This window comes from Protopterus annectens, chromosome 3.part0 (assembly GCF_019279795.1).
Source record: "Protopterus annectens isolate FY-2018-M chromosome 3.part0, PAN1.0, whole genome shotgun sequence".
Lineage (NCBI taxonomy): Eukaryota > Metazoa > Chordata > Ceratodontiformes > Protopteridae > Protopterus > Protopterus annectens.
Genome location: NC_056731.1, coordinates 124,800,002 through 124,822,189, shown reverse-complemented (window position 1 = coordinate 124,822,189; position 22,188 = coordinate 124,800,002). Strand labels below are relative to the sequence as shown.

Sequence of the window (22,188 nt, the reverse complement as noted above, 5' to 3'; positions counted from 1 at the left end):
ATGTATTAACTCTGAGGATTTGATATGACTGATGACATTTAACCCTTCTGTCAATTTTCTTTAAGAGAACTGCTCCTAATCTGTTAACTAATTTGGGTATTTTGCTTCTTCTAGAAAAATTCTTGTTTTTCCAAGACATTTGATGTATTCTGATGAAATTTCTAAGCAATGTAAATAGAACAATTGCCCATTGCAGCTTGTAGAGTGTGCTCCTTTTTCAAAGGCAAAGAAACTCTATCCTAAATTTTAATGAAAGAAAATATAATAATGCTATTATTGTCATTGGCTGTAATTCAGATAGATTTTGTCTGCCGCATTAATTGGTCAGTGAGGTTTAGTCATTTAGTTCAAATGAGAGGATCTCCATTTCAGTGACATGGTATAGCTGCACCAAGAAAAAACTCGTCTGGGGCTCATTACCATATTTTTGAATCAAACACTGTGTGACCTGACCATGCTAGTGTTTGCCCTAGCAGCCTAACCACACTTTGCAATAAGATAGGTCCACCTTGCACACATGCACAACCACATACTGATACATACACGTGTATGCTTTCATTCATTCATTCAGCAGTATTTGTGCTCCTACAGACAGCAACATCCCCCACACATACACATACATATATGCATGGCTGTTTGTGCATTTCTGCTATGTTTACCTATACTGATAATCCCATACTAATAAATGGGTGAACTCCATCAAAATGCAGTGTTCACTTTTTCCTCCTAGACTAATAATTCACACTGTTGTAATCAGGAGCCATGAACATTTTATAGGAAAATTCATGGATAATTAGCATAAGCAACTCCTTTAACCTGCTGTATTGGCATGAAGCTTCACCCCTGAGACTGATCTGTGAGAAATGGCTCAACAAGTGAAAAAGTATAGTGATAGAGTGGATTTTGAATTGGAAATGCTTACTGCAATATAAAAACCTTGCAAAATAAGGCTTCCACATTGCAGTAAGCCTTTCTGAATTCCAGGGTTTGTTTATGTCATTACATTTAGAAAGTATACAAATATCAATTTGATATGGAAATGCATATTATGATAAAAGAACACATTAATGATATGCTCTAGATATATACTGAACTTGCCAGCCTAAAATATCAGATGCATATCCCGGTAATTAAATGGACTGCAAAAATAGACCATCCAAAAGAGAGATATGCAGGGTTGATGGAGCCTTGTGATAAAGTAGCATATCTCTGAAACTGGAATGTTCTAACAAATTTCTCAGAATTGTGTGTCACATTTCTTAGCTGCATGATGTACTTAGGAGATTGTTTTATTAATTAATTAATTTCTGTTATTGACTAGGGAAGTCTTACTGGCCAAAGCCCATTGTCAGTAGAGACCCTGGGAGAACAGTTCCAGCAGATTTGTTTAAAGAACTCAAAACAAAACAATTTTTTTACAAAGATTACACTGCATAAATCATTCTTAAGACATATAGATACAAACAGGTAATTGTTCTGTAGTCACATTATGCAAAGATAGAACAGATATTTCTTCTTTGGTAACATCATATATAATATTAAATTTAAAGTATAAAACATTTAGTATGGAAACAGTTCAAGTGCACTATATAAGCAGACATTAGATATGACTTTTAAGACATGGGTAAGGAAGGTTACAATATAGATTTTAGGAATAAATAAAAGGGACGTAAGGAATACAAACCATTAGTTAGTAGGCAGATAGTGGATCTGATGCTGTCAGTTTTCATTCTGTCCTCAACTGGTGGGCTCAGATCCAATACTCTGATATGACTTGGCCGTTACTAAAGCTTGTGGTGCCTAAAAAGCTGTCAAGCTTCTCCCTTATCCATAATGCATCAGCCTTAACATTCTCCGGATCTTGTTTGCTGCTTTTTACGAAAGACATGGTTACCATAGTTCTTGAGATTCATCACTTATTTTTCCAGATCAGTTATACTTTTTTTCCTTATATTTGTCTTCTTCTATCATTCTCTTACCTTCATAATTTCAATATCACTATTCTTATCACAGTTTATATATATTTTTTCTCCACTTTCCCTACTCAATAGAGTAATCTGCTTTACCATTTTGGTCATCACTATTGCCTTTTTATTCTGTTTCCTACTTGATAGCATAATCTTCATTACAATTGTTGGTAATAGCTATCCTCTTTGTATTCTTTTTCTGCAAAAAAAAAAAAAAAAAAACTTTTCCCTTTTTCTACTTTTTTTCTTCTTCTGTTTCTCCTTCATCATTACAATGTCTGAGAAAAAGCCTTCTGGTTTCAAAAAATCTTCCAAGTGCGGGCATAAAATGCCTTTATCGGATACTCACAATCTCTGTGTCTATTGTTTAGGTCCACAACACCGTCAAGAAGACTGTATTATCCACAGTAACTTGAATCAATGTACTTTGGTGGATAGAAAAAATAAATTAATACTAAAAGGTATGTTGCCTTCTTCCTTCTGAGAAGCTATTGCAGGGGCTCAAGCCCCCAAGAAAAAAATTGAAGGAGTCAAAATCTCCTTCTCCTTTTATTTCATTGTAAATATTGGAAGAGCGTTGCACCACAAGTATTAGTATTTCATCTGAATATTCAAAACTTGCTAAACAACTAAAATGGCAAAAAGACAGCTTCAAAACAACAGCGTTAATAACATGCTTTTACCATATTGAATCCACAATATATAAAATATAGAGCTTTGCTGTTGTAAAAGTCAAGTGGCATTGTAATTCCACAGTTTTAAAACATGTGGATGTCATAAAAACAGAAAAAACTAACATAAAGGTGAAGAACCCTTCTGATGTAAACAATGGACAAAGCTTTGAGCTTTTTCAAGCCTTCTTCAGATCCAAGTAGGTAAGCTGGGTTCAGTGTTTAAAAGTTGGTATCATCCAATGAAACAAAATAAAAATAAAAATAAAGATGGTCATTTAGGGCGCTTCTTTTTATTTATTTCATTTCAGCAATTTCTTTGGGACATCAGAGCCTAAGTCAGTATACCTAAGGTTTCCAAAGAAATTGTTGAAATGAAATAAAAAGAAGCGCCCTAACTGACCATCTTTATTTTTATTTTTATTTTTATTTTTCACCTTTTTCTATCAAATCTTGGCTTTTATGCAGAGCTTGTTCTTTTAATTAGAACCTACTGAAAAGATTTTACCAATATTCCTTCTGAAAATATGTCTGAGTCTGTCTTAGAAATGTAAAACTGTCATGTTGTTTTAAACAAAGAGTTTTAAATAAAGAGTTTTTACTTCAAGCTATGGAGGTGTATACCAATGGACTAACTTGATTGGTTAACATTCATCATTCATTGTAGGTTGTTTCATTGGATGATACCAACTTTTAAACACTGAACCCAGCTTACCTACTTGGATCTGAAGAAGGCTTGAAAAAGCTGAAAGCACTTGTCCATTGTTTACATCAGAAGGGTTCTTCACCTTTATGTTTGTTTTTTCTGTTTTATGACATCCACATGTTTTAACTGTTTTATGACATCCACATGTTTTAAAGCTGTGGAATTACAACGCCACTTGACTTTTACAACAGCAAAGCTCTATATTTTATATATTGTGGATTCAATATGTTAAAAGCCTATTACTGAAGCTGTTGTTTTGAAGCTGTCTTTTTGCCATTTTGGTTGTTTAGCAAGTTTTGAATACTCAGATGAAATACAAATGCTTGTGGTGCAATGCTCTTCCAATATTTGCATTGTTTTTTGTTCTGCTGAACATTCTTTAGCGGAATTCACTTCTTTTTCTGGATTTGACTCCTTTTATTTCCTCAGCTCCATCCTTTGAGTCTTCCAGGAAGAGATTTAAATTAGATCCAAGGAAGTCTCATATCTCTTCCCCCCTCGGATACGAAGAGACAGAGGTTGTCGGATCTTACATCCGCAGATCTGACTAGGATAGTGTCAGATCAACTGCTCAGGATCCTATACCTTTACCTTGGACCCAATATTCCCCATTGATCAATCCAGTACCTTCTAGACTGCCTTCTCCTTTCTTAGAGACGTGCCATACAAAATCCCCTTCACTGGCATCATCTCAATTATCTAGAGGTTTACCTGAAGAAAATGTGGATTGGATGATAAGGCAGTTTCTCTTGGCGCAGATCCAGATGAGTGTGCTGTCAGTGCCTACTGGTTCAGGTCAGTCAGGCCATCCATCGTCCACTCCATCATCTCAAGATCCTCCTCTGATTCCTTTGGTTGTATCAAAGTCCCATGATTCAGGTCTTCTGGGTCCATCAGGCTTAGATTACCTTATCGTCAGATCCGAAGTTGCCTCTGAATGCCTCACCTCCAATTTTTTTTTTTCATATCCAGTGGCCTTTCATGGCTGCAGCCTCCATGTCAGGTATTGGAGTCGACTTTGAAGGTCTTGGAGCCATCTCTGCACCTTGGTGCTTCACCACTCGATAGCTTGGCTCTGACTTCCTCCTTGGCGAGACTGTTTTTGAGATGGGGACAGACAAAGGTCCGGAAACTTGACTTCTCGGCTCTGAAGTTTCTTCTCTCTCTTTCTCTCTCTCTCTCTGTGTGGGGGTGGGGGGGGGTTGGCCTTCAAGGTTGTGAAGAAAGTCTTCTCTGCTTCGACATGACTGATGATTCCAACCCCATCTTTTTTTCCAATCCACCCAGATGCATCTGCACCTAGAACCTAATCATTTGACACAACAGAGAGAGCCAGCATGAGACCTCCAGACTTTTCAGCATGGTATTACAAGCTCTTCTGACACCTCCACAGAACAAGGAGGTCCCTAGGAAGAGGAAGTGTAAAACGGGGCACTTAGACTCTCACCAAGAGTCAGTCACTCAGTATACAGACTTCAATAAAGGTGAATGGTCCCCATGAGCACCTCATTTGGATACATCTTTGAGATCCTGAAACAAAAAGGTGGTTAGACCCCATCAACCCTTCACCTTAGGAGTCAGTATTTCTAGAGGCATTCAGAGCCGGGCCATCTACCTTCTGGGTTACTCCATCTGCTGATGAGCTAATTGATTTGGTCACTTGGTTGGTGTGGATGGAACCTGACACAGTTGAACCAATACACAGGAGACCAGACAAGATTCTAGCACCACCTTCGGGGAAGGAGTTTTGGGCTAAAGGGTTGCCTGCAGATGCCATGGTCATGATGGCAGTCACCAAAAATAAACTTGCTGAACAGACTTCCACTGTTCAGCCCCATAACACCCTTAACTTAGGGTGATGGACAGATTTGGGAAGCATGTCTTTGCTTCAGTGACATTTGCCCTTCAATTACCGAATATATTTTACTAAGTTACAAAAGGGATTTGATCCTGAACTTTCAAATTGCCTTTCAGGGTCCACTCCTGCAAAGGTCCAGTAATCTGTGGCTTTTCAGTTGGCTACCCTACAATCTATTTCAAATTCATCCATGAGGCTAATTTTGCATGCAATCAAAGGTACCTCAAGAGCAGTGGGTTCAGGCATTCCCATCAGGTGGTATGCAAGGAAGAGCTTATCTGATTGAGCCCTTCAAGTGCCCTTATGTCAATACTTCCTTTGACGGCACTTCCTTGTTCAGCCCCACAGTGAAGAACCCAATCTCCAGGTGGGAAAAGGATGGAAAGACCCACTTTGTAGTGATAGTGAGCATGTTTTTTGACCCCTCAAAGATCCTTTTCAAGGAATCAACAAGGTGGCTGGAAGATGTGGTTCAGGAAGTCCTAGGGTCATTTCCAGGACACACATGGAGAAAGTTCCCTTAGAGGCAGAGGAGGGAACTCTAACAGTTGACACCACCCCGTGGCAGAGGAGGCTCCCAACATCATGGATCCAGAGCTTCTTTCTTTGACAGACCCTATCAGTACTCCTGAAAGGAGGCCTGATTGTTGTCCTCTGGAGGCAATTGGGGGATTATTATCTCTGTACCAGGGAGTCTGCCTAGATATAGCAAAAGATACTTGGGTGCAGAGGATTATATCAAGAGGTTATATAATACTCTACTCCCTTCCACCTCTACGCCAAAGGAAATCCTTGATGTTCCACCCAGTCAGAGGGAAGAAGCACATTTCAAATTCAAAAGCTGCTAGGGAAAAAAGCCATCCAAGAAGTCTCACCAGACCAGATATAATCTGAAACATACTCCAGGTTCTTTTTAGTGCCAAAGAAAATAGGGGGCTGGAGACGAACTTTGATCTCAGCACTTGAACAAGTCAGTTTGACACACAAAAGTTTCATATGGTCACAGTTCAGTCCATTCTCCCTTTTCTGGGCAAGGATAACTGGATGTGCTCAATAGACCTTCAGGATGCGTACTATCACATAACGATGAACAAATAATCCAGAAGGTATTTATGCTTCAGGCTGGAAGCCAGTGACTATCAGTTCAGAGCTCTGCCTTTGGCCTCACCACAGCCATCAGGGTGTTTACAAAATGTATGGCAGTAGCAGCAGCTCACTTGAGACTGCAGGGATAGCAGTTATTTCCATATCTAGACAACTGGCTCATTACCACTCCAACCATGCATCTGTTGAAAAGGGCAGTTTTCAACACAAAGTCTATGGTAGCTTCTTAACCTCTATCAAGAGTACAGGCTCTCAGATTATAGGGCAGAAAAATAACTTGCAGTACCAAGATTTCAGCCATGTTGGCCCTTGAAGCTCTAGAATCAATGTCAGTGTGATAACCTTAGTACCTTGAGCCAGATTCCATATGAGAATTCTTCAATAGATGCTAGCAAGACAGTGGTTGATCCTTCACCAACCCATGTCAACTCAAATAAGAACCACTCAGGCATGCAAAACAGATCTCAAGTGGTAGATTCTTTCAGATCAAGTTCTACAATGCCATCCATTCACTCTCCCTCAGCCCAAGGCCATAGTGACCATGGACACCTCCCAGTTGGGTGGGGGACATTTTCTGGGCAAGATAATTCAAGGCACTTGGCTCCCTGAAGAGGCCAATTTGTATATAAATGTCCTGGATATGAGAGCAGTACTATTAGCATTGCAACCCTTCCAGAATGCTTTTTATTCAGGGACAATTGCTATTCAAACAGACAATATGTCAGGAGCTTGGTACCATCAACAAACAATGAGAGACCAAATCATACCCATTGTGTCGTGAAAAACTCAGAGTATGGCAATGGATGATCTCATCCAACTGTTGTCTTGTAGCAATGCACATTCCAGGAAAGTCCAACATGATAGCAGACAAGTCAAACAGGTATATTCTTCTATCTCACAAGTGGTTTTTTAACAAGAAAGTGATGCAACTGATTTTTCATCAGTGGGGTCAGCCTTGCTGCAATTATTTTGTTTTCCCCTGAATAACAAATGCAGCAGCTACTTTGCTCTAATCCCCCCACAGGAAGAATCATCGAGGAATGCTCTACTCCTCAACTGGCTTCCTGGTCTACTTCATGCCTATTAGCCAATACCACTAATTCAAATGTTTCTGCAGAATACTGCCAAGCTGAAGAGCAAATTCATCATCATTGCACCTTACTAGCCTCGATAGGTTTGGTTTCCCTTCCTATGGCTTCACCTACTTCACTAACCTTGTATTCTGGATCCATTTCCAGACCTCCTATCTCACCCAATAGGCATGAGTCACACAGCCACCTTAAACCTCAGAATAATGGCCTGGATTCTCCAATTCCATTAATAGCCAGACAACCAATGCTCTCTTCCTCTGTCTGACATATCCTTTTATATTCCCATAAACCCTCAACATGAAAACTCTATTCAAGTAAATGGAAAGGATTAGTTTTATGAGCACAACAAAATCATATTGATCCCCTTTCAGTTCAGATACATAACATACATGAATTTTTTACTTTACTGTTTAAAGAAGGGGCTAGTTTCTTAATCATTAAGTTTCAATTAGCAGCAATATCTAATCTTCTTATTGGATTTGAAGGTTCTTCTATAGCTTCTTATAAACTGTGTAGAGCTTTCTTGAGAGGCACTCTACTTTTGAGACCACCATTTAAAGACCTCCTCCACCATGTGATCTCAATCTGTTACTGCAGGCATTAATACATTCCCTCTTTGAACCAACAGCTCAATTTGAACTTAAGTTTCTTACTTGGAAAACTGCCTTTCTGGTATCTATTACCTCAGCTAGATGAATTTCAGAGATTTGGGCCTTGTCTTTAAAACCTCCATACTTGATCTTTCATAAGATAAGATCTTTTGATAAGATCATCTTACCTCTGTTTACTCACTCCCTTCAGAAGACTATCTCAAAAACACCTTTGTTAATTAGCCTCTGATACAAATTAATTTAGAACGTTGTATGGTTGTATGGTTTATAATTGCTTATGCAATTATACTCTTCATGAATGTTTTACTAAAGTATAACTCCCCTATTCTTATACTGTAAATAAAAGTAAATGTCCTTCCTAGTATAAATTTTCTACTAGTATATTTTAGATTGAACCTTATTTCTGTTTGTATTTTTACTAACTACTTGCTTTCTTTATGTAATGACTTGTTTGTATTAACTTTAATGTGAAGCTTTTCTCCCCGGGCCTCTGCTGAAAATGGAAATATATCCAGTTGGACTAGCCCGGTAAACAAATGTAAAATAAATAAATAAAATAAAAATAAGGATAGAGTTACACTGTGAACAAATGCTTCCTTCCTTCCCAATGTGGTGTCAGAATCCAGTATCAATCAATCCATTAATTTGCCAGTATTCTTTCCTAATTTTACAAATAAAGGTGAATATGTGTTACATTTATTAGATGTTCAGACAATTTATTTTTTACTTGCATAGAACAAAAGACATCAGAAAAACAGACAAGTTGTTTGTTTCCTTTGCAGATTTGAAATTGGGTAAACCAGTCGCAAAAGTAACTGTAGCCAGATGGCTAACTGATTGTATTTCCTGTATCTATAACAAATCGGGTCTTACCTTAGCAAAACCAGTACGAGTCCAATCAACTAGGTCTACGGCAACTTCATCAGTCTTTGTATCCACACCTTCCATGGATGGCATATGTGCAGCAGCAACTTGTGCGACTCCTCATACCTTCATTACTCACTACAAGTTGGATCTGGTCTCCAGGGGTAGGGCATCATTTGGTTCAAATGTGCTCAGGAATATCCTTGGTTAGAGTCCACCCAGGATTTTAGGTAGCTGGGGACTCTGTCTTACCAGTTGTGGATAGAATGAAAACTGACAGCATCGGGTAAAGAAGTTATATACTCACAATAAGTTTGCATCTGTGTTGTCCATTTTCATTCTTCCTCAATGTCCCACCTACCAACCCCCATGCCTTATGTCTATAAACCTCTAGAGGAATTACGTATTATAAGGACATCATAGTCTTTTTGATCGAGCTCCTGATATAGTTTCTTCTTTAGGACACATATACACCTATATGTATTCTTTACTTACACATATTAATAAATGCTGTTTTAAGTAAAATCAGCAAACAAGGTCTGAGGTAGGTTAGGGTTGGTGCATTATGGGTAAGGGAGAAGCTCAAGAATGTTTTAGTCACCATGAGCTTTAGTAACAGTCGAGGCAGCACTGAGGATCAGATCTGAGCCCACCTGCTGAGAAAGAATGAAAATGGGCAACACAGATGTAATATTATAATGAGGGCATAACTTCTTTTTAAGGCTTGAAGAAGGAGAGAGGCAGTGTATAGCTGAGGAGTCAAGGATAGTATGGATAAAAATACTAGGGTGCTTACTAACAAAGAACCCAGTTATAAGAGAGTATTTGAAGGAGGTGGATAAAGTGAGAATGTCAGAAAGAAACTGCAATGCAAAGTAGGGATTAAAGTAGGAAGGAAACTAAGGCATAGTGGTAGAAAGCTTTGTTGAGTAGAAGGAGAGAGAGAGAGAGAGAGAGAGAGGGGTTATAAAGGGACAGGGGTGCAATGGGCCCTCTTTACCTGGGCCAGTAATCAAGGAGCCTCAATACTCACCACTGACACTGCTGAGAGACTCACTAAGAACAGGCATTGATTTACACAGTATTTTCAAGTGCAGCTCTCTGCATTAAGCACAATTTCCTCTAAGGGCTCAACAGGAATATGCTCCAGACCTGGAACTGAACTTTCTGTCGCTCCAGATCCCAAACAAGACTTACTTTGGAGCACAGTGTCCCAGTTCCAAGTAACTGACATGCTCACACTTGGGTATTTGATTTTCACACACACACACACACACACACACACACACACACACACACACACACACACACACACACACACACACACACACACTCCTGAGAAAGGCTGTCACAGATTTACTAGCTGTGTCCCTTTCTGTCCAAACAATAAGGTAATTATGCTGCCACCATTCAGTCATTATCAGGCTCTTACAAGTGGTATCCAATTATACTGAGTAAAACAAATGCTAATATAAATGGTAGAGTGTAACCAAAGCAACAAGGCTTTTCAAAGTGGCAAAGGCATCAGTAAAATAAGTATAAGTATTCTCAAGATGTTAAAAGTAATCTCCAAAAGACCAGCCCCAATGAAATGTATAAAAAAATTTTAAAGATAATAAAATAGTAAACATGTGAATATTAAATATTCAAGTACAATAAACAGCAAGGTTTCAGTCACAGAAGAAATACAAATAACACAGTTAAATAGATTCAAACACATTTAGAAAAACAGTACTTAAATAATCTTGCTGTATTTCTTGACTGTCTAGAGAATAACTGTCCCTTAGCTAACTTAATTAATTTAGCAAGGCAAGATGAGATGCTGAGATGGTTACTTCTACTAGACAAGGTGATGAGCTTCTAACTACTGAAATGAACTGAGCAACTAACTAACTGTGATAACTGACAAAGATCTTTATATCGGGTCCCAAAGAAACAAAACAAAGCAAGCTGCTGTGAAAGTTCTATTCTCTCACTGCTGGTTATATAATGACATCAGATTTGATCACCTGACTCTGGTACAGTACACACTCAGAGATTGCTAAGATCTGTTGCAGTATTTCAAATTTATAAAATAATTTCAAAAAACGTCTTCTTGTCCCTTCCAGAATCAGTTATAATAACACTGCTGATATATTTTTAATACAAGCATCTGTAAAAGTCAGTGTGATAGTCAAATGACACAAAATTTTATCTCCAAAACTCCAGCTAGCCATGCAGGCATATGCCACACATGCACTGCCCCATTCTCCCTGAAACAGATGGCAATACCTCACATCATCACCCCCCCCCCTTTGAATACTCATTGTTTGAGAGAAATGGGCCTCTTCCAGAAAACATTAACCTATACTCTGTCTTGAGAGTCAATCTACATTGGCATTGCTGTAATCTGTATTGGCTAATGCAGGGGGTCCTCCCAAAACCCCTTTAAGCTTTTGTAATGGCTGCTTACAAGATAGTGTCCACACTACCTTATCAGGCCTGTTTTTCCTTGTCATGTCTGTGAGGGGAGCAGCTATCATTCTATAATTGGGAATGAATGTTCTATATTACCCTGCTGTCCCCAAGAATGCCTTCACCTGCTTTTTGGTAACAGAGGCAGACCAAACCTGAATAGCTTCCACTTTAGCAGGTTCTATCCTAATCTTACCACTTCCCATTCTATGTCCCATGCAGGAGGTCTCTGCCATACCCACCTGACACTTACTGAGCTTAATGTTCATTCCTGCCCTTTTCAGTCTGCTCAGGATATTCCTGACATGCTGAGGCTTCATCATGTTAACATAGTGCAGTCTGTGCCCCTGCCTCCTGCCTAGCAGGTTTATCATGTAATTAAAATTACTAACCTTCCTTACCACTTTGAAGGGTCCATCCCAAGCTGCCTGCAGCTTATTGGGTCTGACAGGAATGAGCACCATAACCTGCTGTTCCACAGCACACTCTCTGGCTCGAGCCTTCCTGACATACCTGACTTTTTTCTGCTGTTGGGCTCCTTCCAGGTTCCCCTAGGCCAAGCCCATGAACTCACTAAGCCTTGTCATGAGGTTTAGTACATATGCGGCAACAGACTCTTTGTAGGATTCATACTCACCCTCCCACTCATCACAAATCAAAACTAAAGGCCCCCTCACCCTATGCCCATACAGCAACTCAAAGGGTGAAAAACCTGCGGATTCCTGGGGTACCTCTCTGTAAGCAAACAGTAGATGGGGCAAATATTTGTCCCACTCTTTCTTGAACTGGTCTGCAAATGTCTGCAGCATGGTCTTTAGTGTAGAGTTTAACCTCTCCACAAGACCATTAGTCTGAGGATGTTAGCGGGTGGTCTTTAGGTGCCTCACCTCGCAACGTTTCCACAGACAAGCCAGCAGGCCTGACGTGACATTGGCTCTTCTGGCAGTCAGTATTTCTCTTGGGAACTCTACCCTGCTGAAAATCTCTAACAAAGCATTTGCCACCTTCTCGGCCTCGATGGAGAACAGAACCACTGCCTCAAGGTATCTACTGGCATAATCTACTACCACCAGAATATACTTCTTCCCAGTGGAACTTGGGTTTCTCAGAGGCCCCACAATATTCATAGCTACCTTTTGAAATGGCTCTTCAATCACAGGCAAAAGCATCAACAGAGCTTTGACCTTGTCCCTTACCTTGCCTACCTTTTGGCAGTGCTCAGAGATCCTGAAGTACCCTGTTGCATCCCTTGCAATCCTAGGCCTATAAAGTTCTACATAATATGTCTCTTGGTACAGTTTATGCCCATATGACCAGCACAAGGAATGTCATGGGCTATGGCTAGAATTGCCAGATGGTAAGCTCTGGGCGCTACCATCTACTGTATTACCTGACCCTCTAGCCTTCTCTTAGGGGTCCACTTTCTATATAGTAACCCTTTGCTCCAGTATGCAGACTCCCCTTTTCATTGAGCATCAGGTGTCTCCTTAGCTACCTACCTCAAGCCTTGTAAGGTAGGGTCCAAAAGCTGAGCCTGTCTCAATTCCACTTTTGTGACCCCCTTCCCAGCTCCCTGTCCACAGGAAGCCTATTATCTTCTGACTGTGGTGCCTCATTGCCAGGCTGGGTACTAGCACTCACCTCTGTCCTTGCAGTTACTCTGTCCATGGGAACCTCAGTACTTACCAGCCACTGTAGCTCACTTTCAGGCTCACTGCTACAAGAGAGCTCCCTCGGTGAAATAGCCACATCACCAGCCCCAGCTTCAAGTGTGGGATCCGTCTGGGTCTCCTCCAGTCTACCAGTCCTATGTGCCTGTCTCCAAGCCTAGCTACATGTAACTACATGCATGCAAGGTACTGGATTATCAAAATCATTTCTTATCAAGACATCTGCGGGAATATCCTCAAACACAGTTACCTGCTTGCTTCCTTTTCCACCCTCCCAGTCAAGTGGATTTCTGGTCAAAGTCATTTGGAATGGGATTCTTCCTAAAGCTCTGATTGGAGTGGACTGTCCAAGCAAGTACTGCTCCTCTTTAAGCACTACAGGTTTTACACCAGTTATATCAGAGGCTGGGTCTCTCTTAACAGTGGCCTGTCTTCCATCCACTAAGATAGGATACAAACGCCAGTGATAGTTTGGTACCCTTGTTGTCTCCAGACAACTTACTGCTGGCACATTGTTATTCCCATTTGCTGGCTTTCTGAGCTTCTGTTCCCCACCTTGCTTCACATAACATTTGTATGCTACACGGCTCCTCTGTTTGCATTTAAAACATCTAACCCCTACTCGTGGCAGTGTACCTGAACTAGTGGCTTCCTCTGTCACTGGTAGACTCTGTTGGGGTGATATAGGCTGCCCACCATGGGTTCCCTTATGTCCATGTGCAGCACTGGATATCCCTTTCTTGTGCAGTGATGCCCTGTTTGCTAAGTAGAGATCCCCTTTTCTCCTCAGCTCAGCTGCAAAGTTACACTCTCAGTCTACTAACCAGATTCTCATATCCTCAGGCAACTTACTAAGGCCTTGTTCCCTGACCAAAGAGTCTGCCAGTCTTTTAAAAGTGGTAACCTGACACCCACTCACCCATCAATGAAAACAAGTGCTTAACTCAGCAATATAATCATGTACACTTTCCTCTGCCTTGCATCTTTGCTCACAAAACTTTTTTTCTGTAAGCTTCTGTAACAGCTCAATAAACATTGTTTCACTCTATCATAGTTTAAACAATTAGTATCAGACAATTTAGAAACAGCAGTTACAGCTTTACCATGGAATAATGGGGTCAGGAACCATACCAGAGCTCTTGATCAACATTATACTGTTTACATACTCTTTCAAACATTTAAATAAAACTATGAAAATCATCCCTCTCTGCAAATTGTGGAAGAAATTTACTGACCTTTATTGCTTCTGATGTCCAGTTATTCCCCTCCCATAACTTCTATGACCCGAACAAAGAGTCAACATCTCCCTCTCATGTTGTCTTCTCTTTTCCTTCAGCCTCCAATAGCGGTAGTCTCTCATTTTCTTTAATCTCCAAATGATGCAGTCTCTGTTTGGTCTCCAAATGTTTGTCCTCCAATTGATGCTGCTGCTGCTTCTCCTTTTCTTCATCTTCCAAACATCTGGCCTCCAGTTAATGCTGACACTGCTTCTCATTTTCCTTAACTTCCAGTTCGTCTCTTTTTGGTCTCCAAATGTTCAGCCTCCAGTACATATCTCTTTAACTCCAGACAGACTTTTAAGTCCTCTGAGAAAAAGGTGAACTGTCCTGCTTTTGAAGACTGCACATCCCCAAAACAAGACTAGTTGCCCTCCTGAGCACTGGTCCATGCTGCAGTTCTGATTAAGGCTGAAATAATTTCCTCTTTAGTGTAGTTAACATGCATCAGTCCTTTGGCTTTGCACACCTTGGCACACCATGGACAACTGGTATCTTGTCAGCTTACTATAATCTTCTGCTGACATCTTTGCCCACTTTCTCTGACTAAATTAAACTAACAAAAATAAAACTGTTGTGAAAATGAAACTCTGAATGTTTATCTTGTGGCTGTTGAGACACACACATTCAGTGGCAACTGTGCACAGGCTACTAAAGTTTAATTAATATTCCACTGCTCTGACACCAATATGTGACAGGCCCTCTTTACCTGGCCCAGTAATCAAGGACCCTCAGTCCTCACCAGTGGCACCAGTGAGACAGTCACTAAGAACAGGAATGGATTTACATAGCATTTTCAAATTCAGTTCTTTGCAGCAAGCACAATTTTCCCCAAGGGCACAACAGGAATATACTCCAGACACAGGACTGGACTCCCTGTCTCTCCAGATCCCAAACAAGACTCAATTTGGAGCACCATGTCTCAGTTCCAAGTATATGACACACCCATACCTGAGTATTTGATTTTCACACATGCACACACACACTCACACACACACACACACACACACACACACACACACACACACACACACACACACACACATGCACTCCTCAGATAGACTAGCACAGATGTACTAGCTGTGTCCCTTTCAGTCCAGACAACTTAACTATGCTACCACCAGTCAGTCACTATCATGGTCTTACAAGTGTATCCAATTACACTGAGTAAAATCAATGCTAATATAAATGGTAGAGTGCAACCTAAGCAGCAAGGCATCACCAAAATAAGCACAAGTACTCTCAAGATGTTTAAAGTAATCTCTAAAAAAACAGCCACAATGAACCATATAAAATATTTTAAAAAATAATAAAAAAGAAAACATGAGAATATTAAATATCCAAGTACAATAAACATCAGAGTTTCAGTCACAGAAGAAATAAAAATAACATAGTTGGACAGATTCAAACAGATGCAGAAAAACACTACTTAAGTAATCTCACTGTATTTCCTAACTGTCTAAAAAATAACTGTTCTCTAGTTAAATTAATTAATTTAGCTAGGCAAGATGAGATGCTAAGATGCTTACTTCCACTAGGCAATGTGATAAGCTTCCAACCACTGAACTGAACTGAGCAATTAACTAAATGTGATAACTGACATAGATCTTTATATCAGGTTCCAAAGAAAACAAAATAAAACAAGCTGCTGTGAGAGTTCTATTCTCTCAGTGCTGGTTATTGAATTACATCACATTTAATCACCTGACTCTGGTACAGTACACACTCAGAAGTTTCTAAAATCTGTTGCAGTATTTGAAAATTATAGAACAATTTCAAAAATGTCTACTCTTTCCTTCCATAATTCTTTGTTTAAACATATACATTTAATCAGTTCTAATAGCACTGTTGATATATTTTAAACACAAGCATCTGTACAGGTCAGTGTGATAGTCAGATATCACAAAATTATCTACAAAACTCCAGCTAGCCATGCTGGGATCTGCCACACATGCACTGCCCCATTTTCCCTGGCACAGATGGCAATATCCAGGTGAGGATCATATATATGTTGTTTGAATGTTTTAGTAAGGGCTTGGAGATGGAAAATGTCATGATCTGCTTTAAGCATGTTAGGATGGTGTCCCAGAGTTTACGTGAGCAATAGGATTATATTTAGTCACCTGGTGAGTTATTAGACTTTATTGTGATTACTAAGTGCTTACTAGTTGAGCAACGGTCTCTACATGGAGATTAGTGCTACATTTTATCTTTTAATGCTGGACACTTTTTATGGGGCATGTCTAAGCTTCTGCATAGTAATAAGTTGTACGTGTTAAATAGTTAGCTAACTCAAGCCATTTATTTATTTCAGGACTCAGCAGTGCTGTGTCCTCTACATAAGGTTGGCAACAAATTTGACTGATTTATTGTAACAGGTAAAGAGTTTAGCTTTATTTGTAGTATTGTGATTAGTAGCAATAGGTGAGGCATATAGTACAGATAGAAGAAGGCAGGTAGATCAAAGAGGTTGTCTTCAATCATCTATCAGGTAGTGTTTGGTTCTATAGAGACAGACGAGTTTCTGGTGTGTTTTTTTAATGGCTTGTAATATGTGTTGGTCACATTTAAGGTTATTGTTAATTAGGACACCCAGAAGCTTTGCTTTGGTTGCAGTTTTAATGTTTTGTGATCTTGGATAAGTTTATTTCAAAAGCTTCTTTTTCATTTTGGTATTATTTAGGAGCAAATTGTGTTTATTTATTTATTTATTTATTTATTTACGATTTAAAAGTGAATTTCTATCTTTTATTCAAGTTTCAATACCAGTGAAAGAATTTTGGGTGCTGTCCTGAAGTTTTGTTAGAGATAAGACTCCACATATAAGGGAGAGAGTTTGCTTCTATTTGACTGCTTGCTGCCTATCACAGATAGCTACAGGACCATGACAGTCAGGACTTGGTTAGGCTGAGGGAAAAAAGTTTGGTAAGGAAATGTAGATGAGATACAGTGTCAAATGGTTTTAATAAATCTAAGAATAGTAAAGATACCAGGTTGCCATCATTCCTGTGCTGGTTTAGGATATTAGTGAAGCTGAGAAAATCAGTGGTACTAATGTGGTGGGGTCTAAAACCATGCTGGGTTTTGGAAAGAAGGTTCTTAGAGTTAATGTACTGCACAGGTACAAGTGAATTCATTTTTCTAGTATTTCAACAGTGGGGAAAGGATTGCAATAGATTTGTAGTTCTAAAAGTTTGGTGATGTGCTACCTTTCTGGAGTGGTATTATAATTTTATTCCCAGCTAGATGGGGCATATTTCTCAGATATGGATTGGTTTATTAATATGGGTACAGGAAAAGCCACACCATCAGCTGTTTTTTTAATTTATTTTTTTTATATAAACTGTTAGAAGATGGTTAGCAGCTGAATAGCTTGGTTTCAGTTTCAGTAGAAGTTTTTTTAGAGTAGAGTTGGAGACCAGGAGGAAGGAGAATGAATGTGACTAGTTAGGACATGGTGGGGTTGGGAAGAGAGGTGAATTGCTATTATTATTATTATTATTATTATTATTATTATTATTATTAATAATCAAAAATATTATTGTCTTTATAAAAAGTAGGAGTTGAATTTTGATGGTAATGAGTGAGTGATTTTCAAAGAAGAAAAGGGTGTGGTGATTTAGCCAGGATGCATTAATTTGTTTAGTGATCACATGCATCACATAAATGCTTTTCTGATTTTCCTCCAAACGTGCCACACCTCATCTCCTCACTACTTACCTCAGCTATTTTGTACTACTCAAATACTTCCTTTCAGGGACTACTATCCTGCAAACTGTCTCACACTGAGACATATCTCCCAAATAGCATCAGTTTTCTTGATTGCATTTTTTCAATTGTATGCTTTGTACTACCAATAATGATATCCAAGGTTTGCTATCTATTTACCAAGCTTGCTTAGCTCAAACTAATACACAATATATCTCCTGGTTGTATATATGCCACTGTACAAAATTTTTCTGTCATCTGTGTATTTATGTTGTTATGTTATGTCATGGAGCTTTGATTGTATATATGCCACTGTACAGAATTTTTTTGTCGTTTGTTGTATTTGTGTTGTTATGTTTTGAAGCTTTTCTCCCTGGATCTCCGCTGTAAATGGACCTTGTTCCAGTTGGACTTTCCCGGTAAACAAATGTAAAATAAAAATAAATAAAATAAAATAAATAGTGATGACCAAAAAGGTCTTGGATTTTTTGTGGTGTTTCTATTGAAGGTTGGTATGTGGTCCTTAGCAATATTTCTGAAATGTCTAAATGTATGAAATGTATTTTATGTTTGCTTTAATACCAGTCTTTCCAGGATTTTTCTCTTTGATGCATGATGTTTTTAGTTCCTTTAGTTAGCCACAGTGCAGGGCTTGACTTAAGCTTTTATTCATAATGGAGTTTTACTGTTAAGAATATTTATGAAAGTTTCTTTAAAGTGTGAGATGGCAGCATCAAATGGCATAGATTTTAATGTGTTCCAGTTATAATGGGTCAGATTATTGATAGATGTGTCTTTGCTAAATTCTGTTGTATTTTTTATGTTATTCTAAATTATGTTTCTGGATTGGATACTGTAGTTTCTGAATGCAAGGTTGGGAAAGTGGCTCCTTATTGTGTCTGGCAGACATTCAGATGTTTGAATTGAGTTTGGTTTGTAGGTAAGGATCCAGTCTTAAGTTGGGTGTCTATCAGACTTTTTATTGATTCTAGTGGTGGAGGTGATTAGTTATGTAAAACCATGTAAGTTAATTGATTCTGAGGCAGTGTTATGTTGATCAGCTGCCAGTCTATGTTGAGATCTGCTACTATAATAGTTCCTTTTTGAATATGGTGAGATAGCCATTAGAGAATATCTTTTGTTGTTGAAATGTTACCAGGTAAAATATAAATAGCTGAAATACACAAAGACTTTGTATTGCTGTTGATTTTGAAGACAGATATCAGGAGTTCTGCATTGTTAAATTTGGGGGGTGGATTTATTTCTAACCCATTTTTGTAGACAATGGCAACACTACCAGCATGTCTGTTTTTCCTCTAGAGTCTCAAAATATTAAATTCAGGGAATATGACTTCATTATCTACTATATCTTTCTTTAACCAGGTTACAGTAGTGACTAGTACATCTGGGTAGGGAATAACTAGATATGCATGAATGTCTTTTTTTTTTTTTTTGCTGCATATGCATCTAGCATTCATATATAGAAGCTGGAATTTGGATTAAGAGGTAGATGTTGAAGTAGATCTAGAAGCATCTGTAGCTGTGTTAGATGGATTCTGGGTTGCTGTTTACTGGGGCTGGGGTTAGGGTGAATGTCACTGCTGAGTTTCTGGATGGAATTACATGACTTACATGATTTCTACTTCTGTTGTAAAACTACTCCATATACATACATTTTGGAAAAGTGCTACATTCTGTTGCATGAAAGAAGTTTTATACTCAACCCTAATGGAAACGTTGTATACTGCAACATTCTAGACTGTACCAGTGAAATACTCTTGAATATGTCAGTCAGGTTCTGAATCCATTTGACAAAACTTTCAGAAGACTCTAGTAGGATACCCAAGTTAAAAATCTGCCTAAGTACACTACTGCACACTTAGAGATTTCATTACCACCCATGCTGAATTGCCTCAACACATTGCCCACACATTATCTCCACATTACATCTTGTCTCAGGAAGATTTGATCATTTCAGATTTTTAATGAGAAGTGTCTTGTCTGGTTTAATATGCAGAATGTGTATTTATTATATAATAATATCTCATTAAAGATATAGACTTGATCTGTGTTCCTTTCCCTACCTCAAAAAGACATATTTTTTTCGTTTTGTTCTGTTCTCATTTTTTCAATACATTTATTGAATTATCACTGCAGGCATAGGCAGGTACTCATTTATAAATGAGAAAGGGTATCATGTTAACATGTTCACAGTTGCAAACATTATACATTGCATACATTCTTTTATACAATTAGTATCAATCATCATCATCTTCTTTCGGCTGTTCTCATTAAGGGTTGCCACAGCGGATCACCTGTTTCCATTTCCTCCTGTCCTCTGCATCTTGGTCTGTCACACCAACCACCTGCATGTCCTCTCTAACCACATCCATAAACCTTATCTTAGGCCTTCTTCTTTTCCTGATACCTGGTAGCTTCATCCTTAGCATCTTTTTCCCAATATACTCTGCATCCCTCCTCAGTACATGTCCAAACCAACGTAATCTTGCCACTCTGGCTTTGTCTCCAAACCTTCCAACTTGGGCTGACCCTCTAATATACTTATTCCTAATCCTGTCCACCCTCGTCACACCCAGTGCAAATCTTAACATCTTTAACTCTGCCACATCCAGCTCAAACTCCTGCCTTTTTGTCAATGCCACTGTCTCCAACCCATATAACATAGATGGTCTCACTACCCTCTTGTAGACCTTCCCTTTCACTCTTACAGGTACTCGTCTGTCACAAATCACTCCTGACACGCTTCTCCACCCACTCCATCCTGCTTGTACTCTCTTCTTCATCTCTCTTCCACACTCACCGTTACTCTGAACTATTGACCCCAAGTATTTAAACTCATCGACCTTCGCCACCTCTACTACTTGCATCCTCACCATTCCTCTATCCTCCCTCTCATTCACACACATATATTCTGTCTTAGTCCTACTGACCTTCATTCCTCTTCCCTCTAGAGCATATCTCCATCTCTCCAGGGTCTCCTCTACCTGTTCCCTACTCTCACTACAGATCACAATGTCATCGGCAAACATCATAGTCCATGGGGACTCCTGTCTGATCTTGTCTGTCAACCTGTCCATCACCATTGCAAATAAGAAAGGGCTCAGAGCTGATCCTTGATGTAACCCCACCTCCACCTTAAATGCATCCATCACTCCCACTGCAGACCTCACCGCTGTCACACTACCCTCGTACATATCCTGTACCACTCTTACATACTTCTCTGACACTCCTGACTTCCTCATACAATACCACAACTCCTCTCTAGGCACCCTGTCATATGCTTTCTCTAAGTCTATAAAAACACAATGCAACTCTTTCTGACATTCTCTGTACTTCTCCATCAACACTCTCAGAGCAAACATCACATTTGTAGTGCTCTTTTCTGGCATGAAACCACACTGCTGTTCACTAATCATCACGTCCCTTCTTAACCTAGCCTCCACTACTCTTTCCCATAACTTCATGCTGTGACTGATCAATTTAATCCCTCTGTAGTTACTACAGCTCTGCACATCACCCTTATTCTTAAAAATCGATACCAAAACACATTTTCTCCATTCCTCAGTCATCCTCTCACTTTGTAAGATTTCATTAAACAATCTAGTTAAAAGCTCCACTGCCATTTCACCTAAACACCTCCATGCTTCCACAGGTATGTCATCTGGGCCAACAGCCTTTCCATTCTTCATTCTCTTCATAGCTATCCTTACTTCCTCCTTGCTAATCCATTGCACTTCATGATTCACTATCCCTACATCATCCAACCTTCTCTCCCTCTCATTCTCTTCATTCATCAACCCCTCAAAGTACTCTTTCCATCTCCTCAACACACTCTCCTCACTTGTGAGTATGTTTCCCTCATTATCCTTTATCACCTTTACCTGCTGCACATCTTTCCTAGCTCAGTCCCTCTGTCTAGCCAATCAGTACAGGTCCTATTCTCCTTCCTTAGTGTCCAACCTTTCATACAACTCATCATATGCCTTATCCTTAGCCTTCGCCACCTCTCTCTTTGCCATGCACCTCATCTCCTTATACTCCTGTCTACTTTCTTCATCTCTCTGACAATCCCACTTTTCTTTGCCAACCTCTTTGCCTGTATACTCTTTTGTACTTCCTCATTCCACCACCATGTCTCCTCGTCGTCCTTCCTCTGTCCCAATGTGATACCACGCACCTTTCTAGC

At 39.4% G+C, this 22,188-nt stretch overlaps 1 protein-coding gene across 1 annotated transcript in view; it reads left to right on the top strand.

Annotated features, from left to right (window-relative positions):
* LOC122796782 (macrophage mannose receptor 1-like) overlaps window positions 1-22,188 on the top strand; it is a 2,734,532-nt gene that overhangs the window by 2,384,868 nt on the left and 327,476 nt on the right. The window lies entirely within an intron of this gene.